The 14,490-nt window shown below is 31.9% G+C and overlaps 1 long non-coding RNA gene across 1 annotated transcript; it reads right to left on the bottom strand.

Annotated features, from left to right (window-relative positions):
• Nucleotides 1-1,448: 1,448 nt before the first annotated feature.
• Nucleotides 1,449-10,839, bottom strand: LOC140433307 (uncharacterized). The gene is made up of 3 exons (XR_011949920.1): nt 10,695-10,839; nt 5,518-5,568; nt 1,449-1,569 (listed from the first exon to the last, which is right to left on the bottom strand). It is a non-coding gene; the product is annotated as an uncharacterized lncRNA (long non-coding RNA).
• Between the last annotated feature and the right edge of the window lie 3,651 nt (nt 10,840-14,490).

The raw sequence follows: 14,490 nt of genomic DNA, 5'->3' as shown, positions 1-14,490 counted from the left end.
ACGTTTAACTTGGATGAGTCTGACAATAATGATGGGGTTGAATATTTTGCCTATAACAAAGATGACAACAAAGAAGGTGTTCTTCTGGTAGTAAAGGTATTGGGAGGAAGAAGGAAGAATTAATACTATCGCTATGATACTAAAGTTCAAAAATCCAATGAAAAGGACCTAGACGTTTTAGGATATAAATCTACGGATGAAGTAAAGAAGGCCTTCAAACTGGTCGAACATAATCAATTTTCGGTTGAAGTGAGTGATATTATTACCATTTTGCCCTATCCTGAATTCCTTAATTCAACAGAAACAGCTTGTATGTTTAAAAAACGGTTTGATGTAATAGAGATGTAGAATATCACTTTAAACTAAATATACATATGTTCAAAGATGTTTAAAATTATGGCTTTTGGTGTTCTACATTGCAGTACTAGCCCAACTCTGTGATTCTTTGGTTTAAGCATTAAAGTTTACTTTTCAAGACCTGCTTTATACGATTACAATTATTAGAAAATATTAGTTTTTAATGAATATGGCTCGTTGGTTCAGTTTTTTTGTTTTTTTTTTGTGAATAAAATAAATCTGTAGATAAGGAAATTGTGGTTTAAATGCAATGATCAATTTTGCCCCAGTATACATTTTTCAGAATGCTTACATTTTCTAAAAAAAATTATAAAGTAAGATGAACATGATCGTCAGGCCTTACAGATTATTCTATTTTCATTCACTTAAAAAGGGGTGATCAATTTTGCCCCATTCAGGGTATGAAATTATTCATTCAGTTGTTTGCATTTTTTAGTCAAAATCTTAATCAAAAAAGTATTTTTTATGGAGAAATATTTAATATAGACCTTGTTAAATCATATTAGTAAAAATATGTAGCGAATTTTACAATTTACTATCATATTTTTGAATAAATAATTTTATAGTGATTCGAAATTTCCAGGGTAAGTCTCTGAAAGTATTGAATTGCACTATGTCCGATTTTGTGATGGTATATCGAAGGTAAAAGAGACATTTTTTTGCAAACCTATAGAACTGAAAGTAACAGCACTCCCTTTGTTTAATATTTTAAACGATTTTTTTAATGATACAGAGTATAATAATTGCGTTGCGCGCTTACTGATTGCTATAACTGTAGCAAATTATATAAAAATGATACACCTGACATTAAGAATCTTTTATGCACTTAACTGACTATATCAAAAGCAAAAAGAAAGTCCGTAGTAAAAAACTTGGGACACACAAAAAACACGATTTTTTCGATTTAATCACAAAATAATACTAAAATATTTCAAGGAATAAGAATATAAGACCAAATAGTAAAATATCGAGAAATAAAAAATGGAAATGAGAAAAATTTAAAAGCATTCTTACTCAATATTCAGTAACGTGAACATTTATAACAAATTCATTATAAAATAGTCAGAAACACAAAAAAAAAATTCAAATAATTATTTTGAAAATTTTTATTACAGTAAAGTTTCATTTAATTTTGATTAAACAATTATAATCATTTTATATAATTCATTTTAAAGAAAACTTTCCATCTTGAAAATAATTGGGATTTTCTTTCTAAAATATAAAATGCATTAAATAAGACAATTTTAAATACAATTTAAACATGTTATCTACTATTTTTAATGCGGATAATCTAGTAATTCTGGTAAGCGGAAAATATGAGACTCGAATAAACATCCGTACTAAGAGGTGTAACAACAGGGAAAAAGTATCTGAAAGAATTAATTTAATAAATCCTGGAACGATTACTTATTAGTCATTTTTTAAACTGTTTAAATGTAAAATGTGTCTTTTGGATAAACTTTGAATATATGTTTAGAAAACAAAAAAAAATGGTAATTGAAAAAGTTATTCTATTTTACTATTAGCTTAAAAGTGTACAGTTGTTTAAAAATTTTTCTAGACTCTCGTATTCATTTATTATTTATTTGAACGCTTGATTGCCCTTTTATATGTGAAAAAAATTTTAGTATTTAAAATTATTTTTGTCGGCACTGCATAATTATGAAAATTAATAACATTTTTTTTTTAATTTAGATTACAAAATTATTTTGCGAAAACTACTTGACCGATTGTGCTGAAATTGAGGCGTTTATTTTAGAAGCAACATAAGTCCAAAATTTTGATTTTGTAGAAAATAAAAAAAAAAACGCTCTCTCGAGTTTATTACCATAATATTTCGAAAAACTTTTAAATTGTACAGTGACGAATATAAGTTAAATAAAGGTTTTCTGACTATTACTTCTTAGACAAAATCTCATGATATTAATAAAAAAAAAAACAAAAATCTTGGACTTTGTTGTTTTTAAAAGAAAGAAAAAATAAAATAAAAGTAATGTTATAAACTTAAGTTTTTATTGAATTTTAAGTTACAAAAAATAATTAGGATTCATCACAACCACTACTGTTGTCATCTTCATCGATTTCTAAAGCATCATTGCTCTGCAGATTTTTTCTGCAGTTTAGCAGATGAAATTGGCACAGCTTGCAAATAACTTGGTGTGAGTTTTATTAAACTAGTTGTTGCTACTTTACTTCTGACAATAAAAGATCTCCATTGACTATTGTAGGTATCCTTCAACTTCACCACAGCAGTCTCTGCAGTAATTTCGAACATGCGCACTAGTTTTAGAGAAATTGGCGGTTTAGCTGTTTTCAGAAAATATTGATCGGTGGCTAGCTTTATGTCAAAAAACATTGAGGGGTACATTTTGACTAAGGAAAATTTGAAGGGTTTACTTCGTGCTGACAATATCACTTTGTCCCACTCTTCAGGTGTCTCTACTTTTTTCAAATGGCGTTTCTTTTTTTTGATCAGTGCGAAGTCCTGGTCGTTTGGGAGATAGGTATGGCCCCGAACCGGAAACAGGTAATTAATTGTGTCAAAAAGTTTAAGTACATGGACAAGAATAAATAAAAAGTGCAACATAACATAATTCTTGTTTTGCCCAGGACATCCATCACTTATTAGTACAAGATTCCTGGTCGTAAATTTATTATTGTTAATAAAATGTAACAACATGGAACACACATCGTTGGCACCTTTAGTAAATAACTATAAATGTTACTCAGTGTTATTGCTATTTACTGACAAAACATCAAAAATAAAATAAAGATTTACTTTTACATCATCATTCAATCTTCGCTTATCCACTGCTGGACATAGATCTTCCTCATAATTTTCCATCTATTTCGATCTTGTGCCTCTTGCATCCAATTCCTATGACAACGTTTTAGATCGTCAGTCCAACGTGTTGGTGGACGACCTCTGCTTCGGTAGGCATCATCTCTTGGTCTCCATTCCAGTATCCGCTTTGTCCATCTATTATCTGTCAATCGAGCCACGTGACCTGCCCAGTTCCATTTTAGTGTTGCTACTCTCTCTACTGCATCAGCCACTCCTGTTCTTTGTCGCAGCTGGCGATTTGGGATCTTGTCTCGTAGTGAAACGCCCAACATAGCACGCTCCATCGCCCTTTGACACACACGGATTTTTTACATATACACACCATAATACACCTGCATGCAAAACATGTTGCATACCATCAAGACAGGTTTAATTTACTACTTCCATTAATTAAACATGAAGAACACTTAATTACATTTTAATAATACTTTTTTTGTTTTTTCTTTCTGTTCTCTATGGATCAGTTAAAACACACCATTAAAAGATGCCACAAACGAAATTTTACTATCAATAACTGAATTTTAAAATGTATTTTGTTCATTATTTTATGTTATATTTTATATGTGTGTTATTAATGTTGAGTGTCGTAGCTTTATATAAATAATCTCGACGACTAGTAAGTTGCATTGACAATGTGTGATATATTGTAAATATTTACACATTCTTCTAATTACAGTGTCTTGAAGAAGGAATAAAAACAATTCCGAAAGCTAGGCCAAAAGTCAAAAGAGTGTTTCTGTAACATCCCGGCCAAACTTCCTGACTGCAGCCTTAATAAACTGTGTTGTTTGTTTATATCGGGAGGCAATAATATTCAGTATTTCTTATATATATATATATATATATATATATATATATATATATATATATATATATATGTATATATATATATATATATATATATATATATGTATATATATATATATATATATATATATATATATATATATATATATATATATATATTTAACACAATATTAAAACTCCGGCTATTATGCCTATATTAAACTACCGGCTATAGTGGCCGGTTAATAAAAAAGATAAATTGTATTGATCTCATGAGAATCATAAAAAGTGGCAAAAATCGTGCCACGGTTACTTTCTTAGCTGCTTTTTTTACCTTTAAAACGCATCTTGATTTTTGTCGATAAGACACTCTGACCAAAAGGCCAAAAGATATCGAATTTTTACCATCGAGCTGATACAAATTTTATTGAACATTGATTTCGCGCACGTAACTGACATTCAAAATCGCCTACCGCTTCAAGTGTTGTTTCTTAGAGAAGGGTTCATTCTATATAAAAAATGCTAATAAACAAGATTGACATCTAGTCTATGCCATTAAAAAAACATTTTTGTTTAATATTATCTTTATTTTTTATTTGAAACATTTTTTTCGATGGCGTACAGATTCTTGGTAAATCGATTTTTCCGTTTCTCCTATGGGAGGGGGTGGTTTTAGGAATTCTCAGAATTTCTCAGATTCCTTTCAATATTCTCAGAAAAATTCGGATTGTTCTTGTGATTTTTAAAGGTTCAGCTGTTTTTCTTCCTTGTCTCTTATAAAATATGAAATTACAAAAATGTGTTTTGGAAAACAAGGAAGCACAAATTTACATAGGTAAGTATTTTTTTATTAAAACGTATTATTTTGTTGTAGCGAAATTTATAGTTTAATAGGCCGCGTGCTAACCACTTAAATTAAACTTGCAGATGCCAATATAACACGTAATTAACACGAGATAATTATTCATATTTTCTTCCGAATCAGTCAAGGCCAATAATTTTGGACTACTTGGCTATTATCAATTTGACATAGGTAGGATGTAAAAAATGAAACGGTTAACAATTGCTTACAAACATCCCTACCGGCAAAAAACAAAAAAAAAGTCACACGTACTCGATATCCTTTATTTTGATCGGCGTGCTCACCATTTAAGTTAAACTTCACATGCCAATACAGTATATACCTAACACGAGATAATTATATTCATTTTCTGTGTTTTTCCTCGGGATAAGCCGAAACCGTTAATTTCGGGCTACTATGCTCTTATGAATTTGACATGGGTTTAAAAAATAACATGGTAAACAATTGCGTACAAACTTTCTTACCACAAAAAATACAAAAAGTCACATGTACTCTACATCCGTTATTGTGGAAGACGTTAAGTGAAAACTAAAGAGTTTTAGATTAAAATCTAAATTTGTCAATAACAAATTTCAGCAATTAAATTTTTAAAGCGTATTTGTAAAACATATCAAAGACATTTTTAATATTTTTTAATTTTGTTTTATATGATGTAAAAATTTCTTACCAGTTTTTTACGAAATAGAGATCCCAACGACCGACGCTTATATCTGCTCTCCTAAAAATAGAACAATTACTTTTATTTCTTCTATTTTGCTAAATCACGAGCAATTCGTACTTAAAATCAATTTATCAAGGAAATTATAACTCTTATATATATTTTTTAGTTGTGCTGCTACTATCGATTTGGAAGATAGAGTCTGTAATGGGATTGTTTTTCAGTCGATGGTAAAAATTACGGAAGTAGTCAGAATGTTTAAAAATCGCAAACTGGAATATTTTGGCCATGTTATGCGTTACCCAGAGAGGGAGATACTTAATATAATAATACAATGCAAGAACGATGGAAGAAGAGAGCCAGGGCATAGAAACCTGAGGGAATGGTTTAACAGATCCTCTGCATTTTTACAACAAAATAAACGTAGTAAACAAAATTACAAAAAACAATAAAAAATTAAACAAAAACTAAGTGAACACATGAAAGTTTGTGTTATAGTTGCTAATAGTTCCAGCCATACCACAAACTTTATATTGGTACATATTGCTAACTTCATTGCTTTAATCTTTTAACTGTTAATACCGTAACCCTCTTCATATTCTTTCTTCTTATGTAAAAATTGTGCCAGAGTCATGTAGACATGACTCTGTTCATTTTTAAATGTGCCTCCAGTAAGTTGTCGTTCCATCGTTTTCGTTGTCTTCCTATTGATCGTCTTCCTATTGGAGAACCGTCTCTTGCCGTCTTCACTACCCTATTTGTTGTAATATGGCTCGTATGATCGTTTCATTCCATTCTTTTATTTCTAACCCAGTGTCTGATGTTCTACACCTTACATATGTAGTTCTATCTATATTTGTTTTACTATGTTTTGCTATGAAGTTTTTCATTTCTGCTGTTTCTAACATCCTTTTTCTCCTCTTATTATTGGTCTGATGACTGTTTTGTAAATTGTGCCCTTCATTTCTTTCCCGATATACTTATTTTTCCATTGGTTTATTCAGGCAAAATACGGCTCTGTTTGCTCTCGATGTTTCACTTCTATTTCGCGCTTTTCGTAGCTAGATAATGTGATGCCTAGGTATTTAAACTCCATTACTTGTTCTATTATCTCACCTTCCAGCTCCAATTTACATCTTAGTAAATTTGCTGTTATAACCATGTATTTATCTATTTTTTGGGGAAATTAACATGTTCAATTTTCTGGTTATATTAAATTGGTGCAGCATACATTGTAAATCATATTCATTTTGAGAGAGTAGTGTTGCGTCGTCTGCATAGCATATTATTTTAAGTCGTTTTTCTTCCATTTGGTATCCTTTTTTAGTTCCTACTTTTTTATTATGTCATTCATAATAAGATTGAACAATAGAGGACTCAGGGAATCTTCCTGTGTTATTCCATTGCCGGCTTCAATAGGGTCAGTTAGTTCTTCTTCTACTTTTACTTTTATTGTGTTGTTTTGGTAGATATTTTCAATCGTTTTGATTATTCCTAAAGGCCTTGTGTGCAATAAGTGGATAACGCCCTTTAATTTGACCTGGTCAAATTAATTCCTAAGGTGTACGAAACATAGATATGCCGGTTTGTTGTATTCTAATGATTTCTCTTGCACTTGCTAGTGTTATAATTTCATTCAGTTTGTTTGTTATCACTTTTGATGTTAATTTTATAGTTGTATTTACTAAATTAATTCCTCTGTAATTTTCCGGGTCCCATTTGTCTCTCATTTTGAAGAGAGGTATTAGGATGCTTTGTCTCCATTCTTAATAAATTCTGTTTTGTTTTATTATTTTTTGGATTAGTTTTAGTAGTTGTTTGGTCAGATCTGGTTTTCCGTACTTTAGGAGTTCGTTTGGTATTCTGTCCTCTCCTGGAGATTTTCCATTTTTTAATTTCCTAAATGCTTTCCTTAACTCTTTCTCCTCAATATTTATTTCTTCGTTTGCCGTCACCTCTGGTGTTGGTGGTTCATTATCGTCATCTCAGGGATCGAAAGTAGTCTGCCCGTGTTTTCTTCTGAATGTGTTTCGCTTTTACTAGTTCATTTTTCTCTTTTCTTTGTCATTTGATCATTTTCCATATTTATTTTTGTGTTCCGTAGAAGTCGTGTTCCATCTGTTTTGAGAAGCTCTGCCAGTGTTTCCTTTTTATTTGTCTAACTAAAGTATTCCTTTCATTTCTGATTCATTTATAGTGGTTGTATACCTGTTGTATTTTTTGTGTTCTGTATTGTAAAAAACGCTTTCTTGTTTTTTTCACATTTTGTCTTCACTTCCTCTCTAAATCATGGTGTTTTCTTTTTTGATATGTTAGTGTTTGTTACTTTCCTCTCTCCAAGTGATTCTGTTGCTGCGGTAATTATACGGTAAGTTGGTTGCTAACCTTGCCAATCACCCTCCACATTTTGTCCGGGCTTGGAACCAGCTGTGGTAACTGCAGAGCTACTCAATCCACCCCGCAATTACCCCAGGCAGTGTTAAAAATACAATAAAAAAATAAAAATACAATATAAGGAAATGAATAGACAGGTAAAATGAGAAGTAATCCAAAAAAAAATAAGACATGGGAAAAAGTGCTAATACATAGACAACCATATCATCATCATCATTGGCTACACAACCCATGGTGGGTCTTGGCCTGCTCAAGGATAAGTCTCCATTCTCTCCTATTCTTCGCCTTGGCTTTCCAGTTTCGTACTCCCAACATTCTCAAGTCTTCCTCCACCTGATCCTTAAATCGTGCTCTGGACCTATCTCTCCTTCTCACTCCATCTATTCTTTGGTTATAGACAACCATATAGGAGGTACAAATATTCAGAAGCACGGAGACCCATACAAACTGTACATTACCATAAAACAACTAATAAAAACATTATTAAATTAAATATGGTATTGGACGAAACAATTTTGAGGATCTGCTGAAAAAAAGTTTCATAAAAACAAATAAGCTAAGAGAAGCTAAAGGAAGGATAAACCTAAAAACCGAACAGGTGAGAGATAGGATTCAAGGGATGAAATTTAAAAAAATCTCCAGACCCAGGCAGAATACACCCAGAGATAAAATATGGTTCACAAAAACTACCTATTTAAAATGCTTCGCAGATTATTTGACAGGTGTCTAAACGCCAAAAAACTTCTAGAATGGAAACCGTGCTTCTCTCCATTACATAAGAAAGGCCTACAAACTTATAATGTATAATATAATATCGAAAAATATCAGGCAATATGAAACAATAGACTAATAAAAATAACACAAACCAAACCAGAAAATGTTCATGTCATTCAAGTATATATGCCCATAGTAGGTGCCCCAGGAGACATTGACGACATTAACAACAAGACCAAAAACATTTTGGAAGAATTTCATTAAATAGGTGGTACAAATGAAAAATGAATTACATTTGAGATATATTATTCTATCATTTGGCTTGGACATTAAAAACAACAGAGGAGAACGCCTTCTACAGTTTGCTAGTGAAAACGATCAAGTGGTAACAAATACACTTTATAAACACCACCCAAGAAAGCTATCAACGTGGACTAGTCCAAATAAAGAATACAAAAATCAAATCAACTACATACTCCAGCGGAAAAGATGAAAAACCTCAGTAATAAACGTAAAAACTATACCTGGAGCATATTGTGAATCAGATCATAATCTGGTAAAAATGCACTGTATTCTCAAACTACAATCAATTGGAAAGATAGACAATTCAGTTCAGGATAAAATATGTAGAAGAATTACAAATATAACTGATAAATAAGAAAATACCACAAATATTAGATGGCACAAATAAATCATGAAATGGAATAAAAAATCTAAACACATTCAACGGAAAAAGAGTTAAAAAGAGTTTCAGAAAAAAAATCCAAAAGAACGAACATTATTATTTAATGTCAGGGGAAACCTTAGAAATATTGGGAAAAAAAGGAGATCACTTCTACAACATACCATTAAAACAGGAAACAACGCTAAAGAAATAGCGGAGCTAACCTGGAAAATAAATGTATGTGCATCACAGTCAAGAACTGGAGCAACACGCAAATCGCCATGAAAGTAATAAAATATTAAAAAAAAAACAGTTAAATATTTGGCCCGAGAGTTTAAGCCACAAGTTCAAGTCGGTCAAAGCCATAATGAAGAAGTGAAAAGCAATATATAGAGAATTGCATAAACCTCACTGCAGTCTTATAACTCAAGAAACATGCAATTAAAGAGGCAAAATCAATCATTTTACGAGCAGAAGTATAGATAGATAGCAGAAGTATAGATAGATTACTATCGGAAACTCTAAAAGCAATGGACGAGATTGGCAACTAAAAAAAAACTGATTATATTCAAATGCGTTCAAAACAAAAAAAAAAGAACTAGAGAGGGTTACATACTATCACCATTATCGTGTATATTCTGAATATATAATGAAGAAAGTTCTAGACGAATGGGATGGAGGAATTACTATAGAAGGCAGAAATGACTACAATCCCGAATGGCTAGGCCGGATAAGCGAAGAATTCGGACTTCAGATCAACACCGGAAAAACGAAACTATTGATCGTAGATAGGGCAAATATTAATCTGCCGTACATATACCAAGTGGCGAATTTCGAGGTAGTAGACAGATTTGTATATTTGGGCCTTTTGATAACCAACAATGGCGAGAGAACAATAACAAGGAAGACTAAGCTCTTGTTGGTCAATGCCATTATTTTTTCCATTGCAATACACTCAGCTGAAATATGGACTCTCAAAAAAATCGATAGAAGTAAGATCGAAGACTCCGAAATGAGGGTCTCCGTGTGTGCTGGACATTGTGAAGTCATTGTGTCCTTTACAGTGTCCTGTGAAGAATTCTACGTGTGTCCTGGACAGAACACAGAACCTAAATTACTTCGGCTACATAGCCAGAAGGACTGGGACTATGGACTATTGGTAGTAGAAGGAAAGATCTCCAATAAGATGGGCAGACCAAATAAAGACTCTGGTGGGAAAATCACTACATGAAGCCGTTAATCTGGCCAATGGAGACAGTAAGCTAACAATATTTAAAACAGAATGTAAATATATAAAAATAAAAATTTAATCTAGATTGCAGGTATATTTGTAAGTACAGTCCTATCGATAATTTTATATGTTTGATAAGGTGTTCCAAAAAGAATTATGTGATAAATATGAAATAAAACATACCTCGTAATTAGAACAGTCAACATTTAAAACAAGAGTCATTAAAATGACTATTATTAAAAGCAAAATTACAATTTGTTTCATTTTGACATAAAATAGTATTCCGTAACGAGTACGTTACGGAATATTATCGCGTCTTAATTGTAGCGATAATTTTAGTAGATTTATATCTAACAGGATATCACGTTTGAAATCGGTGACATAAATAAACGGAAAATCACAATATGATTATTAGTGTATTTAAAAACAATTATATATTTTTTAGGTGTAGACTATTATTATCATATACATCAATGATAATTTAATCAAATGTTATAGAAAGGTTAAACATAAAGGTACCGTTACAATTTCAATATGTAATTATATTTAGGGTTTATTTAAAACATGTAAAGAGAAATTTGAATTAAGTTGCCTGCCTGCCTGATTATAATTGATAGAAAGCCAAGGTCACGAGAAAAATAAGTTTGAATTCCATAATATTCTGATTTATCTTTGAGGTTATTCATCAATTTTGTTTATATTCAGTTTGTTTTATTTTTGCTTTTACTATTAATTTATATATTTCAGTTCAACTCATCAAAAAAGTGACATCAAAAACGCTTTTATTCAATCTTTTAACAAGACTACTGCTAGTGGGCGAAAAAAATTGTATCAATCATGTGGTTTAAGAAAAATAATTCCGTAAATTATAAAGCAAACAATATAATACAATTAAACCTTTAATAATTCCTTTACATTCTGCTGACAGTGATGGTACTGCAATCTCATACATGGTTTTTCTCCTGTCGCGAACCGTGCTGTTTGGCATCCTTACAGGCGGCTCTGGGTCGAAGTATTTTGTAGCTGATCCTCTTCTGGAAAGTTCATCGGTTCTTGTATTGCCTTGAATTCCCCGATGATCTGAAACCCATATCAGTGTGCCACTGTTATATTCTGTAAGTCTGTACAGTTTTTCTCTGAATTCTCACACTAGCGTAGAGTCTACATTGAGCTATATATTAATGCGCGTCAGTTCCAAAGCCTTCATGTTAATTTTTCTTAGACAAAGTAACATGGAATATATGTCTGCCTAGAATACATAAAGTATTCTTCTAGTGGAAATAGACATGTATACCTTTCTTCCACTACTAAATATTCATACACACGACCCATCTGCAGTTTTAAACACGTCGGTGTACTGAGTATAATCCTGCATCCAGAGTTGTGTGTTTCCTCTGTCCCATTCCTCTTGTAAACAGATGTCTACTTAAAAAAGTACTGTAACCCTAAATTTGGGTACTACATGGTCGGAATTAATTATCCATTCAGTATGTATGATTTATTTATGATTTTGATATGTCCTCATGTATCAAATACGTTGCTTAGGGTTCCTCGTAGTGTATAATACTCCATTATTGCTTCTCGCTAATGATTTGTATAGAAGGAAGCTTTATTAGGGACGTACAGACCATACATAGCTGTTATTGACCTAATGCTCAATAGTCACTATGACTCTGAAGCAGGCAAGCCTTTGCACCGTGTTTAATTTGAGGATGACACTCCTTTGCTGCACGTTTGGCCACCATATTACTGATGTATGTATGTACTTTTAATCTTACCACCATATTATAAATCCAGTATTGTATGTCTCGTTTTAAACCCTACATTTTTTCATGAGTGCGTCTGGATACCATTATCGTAGTCGCCGTTGTTTTGATTATTCGTTGTATGGATTCCAAGTAAGTCTTGAATTAATATAATTTCAATATACTTTAATTCACTAACCAGATTAAGATTTGTACCATTCAGGATTTTGGGACATAATCCCCTTAGGTAGGTTCTTTTGGTAAATTAAAATATTTTAGACTTCTGGGGGACAGTCTTAGGCCCTACATTTTAAATTAATTGTATGACTAAAGTCAGAATCTGGCGCATTCCATCTTTAACTGTGCTATTAAATTTGCCTTGGGCTAGAATGACCAAGTCATTCATTTAGCCTAAAATAGAATGCCTGTCGTTGCTGAACTGACCTATCCATGACAATATTCCACAAGAAAGGAGTAGAGTACCTCTAGAAAAAGACTGACCTGTAACATGAAGGCTCATAAGGCTAGATTTTATAACTAAACCTGGCAAAACCGAACAAAAAAAGTTTAGTCTCTAAGGTCGGTAAGTCTGATGTCATTTATACTGAAAACTCTAGAAAAACTGCTCGTTATGCACATTAGGGCCGATGTGGCTGAAAGTCCAATACATCAGGGATAGTATGTGTATAGAGCAGAATTTTCGATGGAAACAGGACTGAATTATATCGTATAAAGTATGGAGTACATTTTAAAAAAGTCACCCTGCTAGGGTTAGCTTTTCGCTTGCGGATAGCCTCTGGGTACTTTTGCTGAGACAGCCAGCATTACCTCTTAGTTTTTCAGAATGTACTCCATACTTTATACGAGATAATTCAGTACTACTTGCATTAAAAATTCTGTTCTATTCATATACTATCTCTGATGTATTGTACGTTCAGCCACACCGTCCCTAATGTGCATGTCGAGCAGTTTTTCTAGAGTTTTCGGTACAAATGATATCAGACTTACCGACTTCAGAGACATAACTTTTTCTATTCGGTTTTACCAGGTTTGGTTATAATAGCTAGACTTATGAGCCTTTATGTTACAGGTCAGTCTTTTGCCACAGGTCAGTTCTATGAATGCTATATAATAATATGTAGGTATTTGATATTGATATTCTTCTCAATTAATAGCAATTTCATCGTAAATAACTGATGACATGTACTTTAGACTTTTCTAATCCCTGTTGCTAGTATGGGTATATAGTTTCTTTTTGTTCACTCTTATTCAACAGTAATAACGTAATTGCAGCATTCCATTTACTGGATATGTTACTTGTATTGGATATTTTATTCATCAAGATATATAACACATCCCTTCTCTAAGTAGTTTCGTTGTTTCTGATTTACTAATCTTTAGTTGTAATTTTTAATTCAAATTTTTATAACTATAGTTTTTAATTTTTGGAGAATTTATTGTGATGACGATTGTTTTTCTTTCTTCTTCAAGTGCCATCTCCGCGGCGGAGGCCGGCAATCATTATAGCTATTCGAACTTTTGAGATTTTGAGTTTTTCTTTATATAGATCTAAATAATATTATTGTGTTATTGGTATTATATCATTCATCTTATTGGTTTCTTTTCTGTATATGATTTTTATATTTTTGTTTATGGGGGATTCCATTGCTTTTCATGATTTCTATTCCTGCCACTTCATTCCTGGCTTATTTCTGTAATAATTATATTATTGATTTCATCAGTACCTTTAGTTAGAGTCTATTTTGATTGAGTTGAGTATGATATTTGTAGTTTTATTTTTATATATTAATATATTTTTTCATAGATTTTGCCTGTTATTATTTGTCTTTTTCATTTCAAGTTGACTAATAAAGCTAACCTTTAATTTAACTTATCTATGTACACACAAAATATAGTTAAAATTTTCAGCATAAGCTCGAGGATTGTATACTTCATCTTCAAACTAAATGCAAGATATAACCTTAAGGTAATCCAGACATATTTTCCACGATTACTAATGACTACCCACTCGGGCGAAGAAATTGAAGAATTTTATGAGGACCTAGAAACAGCGTTACATACCACACCAGCATATTACACAATAATAATTATGGACAACTTTAATGCGAAAATGGGTTTAAACAAGATTGCTCAAAAGAAGTAAAGGGTAATTATGGATATAACGAAAGAAATGAACGATGGCAAATATTGCTGAACTTCTTTCACCAGGAAAC

Source organism: Diabrotica undecimpunctata, chromosome 2 (genome assembly GCF_040954645.1).
Source record: "Diabrotica undecimpunctata isolate CICGRU chromosome 2, icDiaUnde3, whole genome shotgun sequence".
Lineage (NCBI taxonomy): Eukaryota > Metazoa > Arthropoda > Insecta > Coleoptera > Chrysomelidae > Diabrotica > Diabrotica undecimpunctata.
This window is presented reverse-complemented; position numbering and strand designations above follow the sequence as displayed.